At 38.2% G+C, this 2,435-nt stretch overlaps 1 non-coding gene across 1 annotated transcript; it reads right to left on the bottom strand.

The window, feature by feature from the left end:
• Positions 1 to 1,714: 1,714 nt before the first annotated feature.
• Positions 1,715 to 1,796, bottom strand: trnas-gcu (transfer RNA serine (anticodon GCU)). The gene has a single exon. It is a non-coding gene; the product is annotated as a tRNA-Ser (tRNA).
• Between the last annotated feature and the right edge of the window lie 639 nt (positions 1,797 to 2,435).

Raw genomic sequence — 2,435 nt, 5'->3', positions numbered from 1 at the left:
ACACTACGATGTCAGTGTTGAATAGCGTGGTTTAAAAGCTTTTTCACTAACCAGTAAGGAGTAGAAACCTAAAGTCTTCTGATCCGTAATCAGACACGTTATCCATTGTGCCATTGGCGTTTGTATTGCATTCCCATCCAGCACCACATTGAGTTCAGAGCCGCTACTATTCATGTGTTTTGTACATGTGTCTAGTTACTACGTCTTTCATTATGTCTGGTTTAAAATAATGTATCTTTAAAACAGACAAAGGGTTTATGAGTCTCCCTGAAATTCACACACGAAGAATAAAAGATATCGCGTTGAAAGAGAATACAAAAATGCCGGCGATAGAAAACGGAGCGTCTTAAGTGCGCGCTATCACTGAACTAAGCTCCCGATCGGTAAGTTTGTCGGCGGGTTTTTAATTGTGTTAGGAAGCGCAAACAGTCAACAGTGTACATTTTAAAGGTCTAAGCAAAACAATCAGACTTGAGGATTATTCAGAACAGGAGCCTCTACTTCTTTGTATACTGAGCTTTCGGGTGAACATCAAAGTGAAAGAGAAATTCGCAATTTTCCCTTTTTGATTAAGGAACAAGAAAACACCATCCTTTGAATTGGATTCAAACCAGGGACATAAGAAATACTCGCTGCTTTTTCAACAATCTTAAGAGCTAGCAACTGAGCTATCGAGAGGTCAGAAAATAAACGTTTTGTCACACGCGTTGCCCAATGTAGTGTAGTGTTCCTCTTTATTTAAATCCCAGTTCGACATCAAAATACCCACTCCCATAGTCTCGTTTAGTAGAAGAAATGGACCAGGCTTCTACTCTATAAACGTCCAGAGTTCTTATAAAACATTTAAAGGAATATCAGTGCTGGCGGAAATTGACTCTTTTTCTAGTGGGATCAGGATCACATAAAACCTTTCGTTTGGATTGAGAAGAGGATCATGTTGACACTCAAAACATACTAACCTTTGCTTCTTTCGAGGACGAATGGATTATTGAGCTGCGAACATCAGTTCAAATCAAATCTCTCCAACTGCAGTTGCTTCTTTGAGAGTTTCTTCAAATCTTTCAACTGAACGTCAATATCGAGGGATATTGATGGTAATATCATACGGATTTTGGTTTTCTTTTGATCGAAAATTGTATTAAAATACAAGCCTCTTTCACATTTGTATAATACTTTCCGTTGCATCCTCAGATAAAAATTCTAAATACCACAAAGTTACAATATATGGAATAGCATTTATTTTAAAATGTATTTTAAAATTTGCATTTATTTAGAGCTATATTTAGAGCTTAGTAAAGATAACATTGCTAATATTGATGGAGTAGAAATGTAAGATGAATTGATAGCTTTTTCTGAGCTAAAAAAGTCCTACAACGCCTCCTGTAACAGGTAAGGACTCATAGCAAGACAGTGCTATTGCATTGCGCATTTTGCAGATACGACCAGTTTCTGCTTCTGGTGAGTGCATTTTTTCCAAACTGAAATTAACAAGAACATTTTCAAGATGCGCCATGTCCCTAAATCGTTCATCAGGACTACTATTAATGTCAGGTGAAAGCAGTACAAAGCATAAATTTAACCTATTAAGAGACTATATCTGTCAGCTACTGCTGTAAGCCATATTCAGCCAACGCTAGAAATATTACTACTCTACTACAGTAAATAAAGATAGCAAGTCCAACTTAGAAACGGATCACAAGTCGAAGACATAAACCGACGAGGGTGGGATTCGAACCCACGCGTGCAAAGCACAATGGATTAGCAGTCCATCGCCTTAACCACTCGGCCACCTCGTCTCGCAAGCCACTTCCCCTTGGGCATGATTTTGCTCGGCGACCAGGCTCAGCGCACATCGACCTCAGATGTCTCAGAGCGGTGTGTCCAAGCGGCTGTATAAGAATAGGTAATAGGTTTATTCCATGCTGAAAAAAAGAAGAAAGAGAACACAATGTTTCGGCCGTGGAGTCTTCTTCATGTGTGAGAGAGACAGGACAGTAGGCAAAGGTAAAGTAGCGGGAGAACAAAGGTTTGAGGGTGGGTACCCACCTGTATAAGAATAGTGTTCTGCCGGTGCTGTGGTAAAGCTGGTTAAAACACCTGTTTCATAAAGAGGAGATCCTGGATCTGAATGCCAGCGGTACCTTTTTTCCTGTCTTGTTTTACAGAACATGTAATTTGGGACACTCAAAGAGGTCTTGATTTGGTTTTATGCGTTTATTAATTTCCTTTGCAGAACAACTTGTTTTTTTTAAATCATATAGCTTGCGAAAGATGAAATGCAAGCAAATTTTTTTGTTCACCAAAAGTATGTACAAGTATGTTGATTGTTGATTGATTGTATACAATGTATAATTTGAAATACATATTTTTCAGGTGTGAATGTGTATTTTCAGAATAAATTTCTAAACCAAATCATTGGGTTGATTTACTAGTTT

Source organism: Atractosteus spatula, chromosome 10 (assembly GCF_055471065.1).
Source record: "Atractosteus spatula isolate fAtrSpa1 chromosome 10, fAtrSpa1.hap1, whole genome shotgun sequence".
NCBI lineage: Eukaryota > Metazoa > Chordata > Actinopteri > Semionotiformes > Lepisosteidae > Atractosteus > Atractosteus spatula.
Note: the sequence above shows the minus strand (reverse complement) of the source record. Positions and strands in the feature narration are given on the sequence as shown.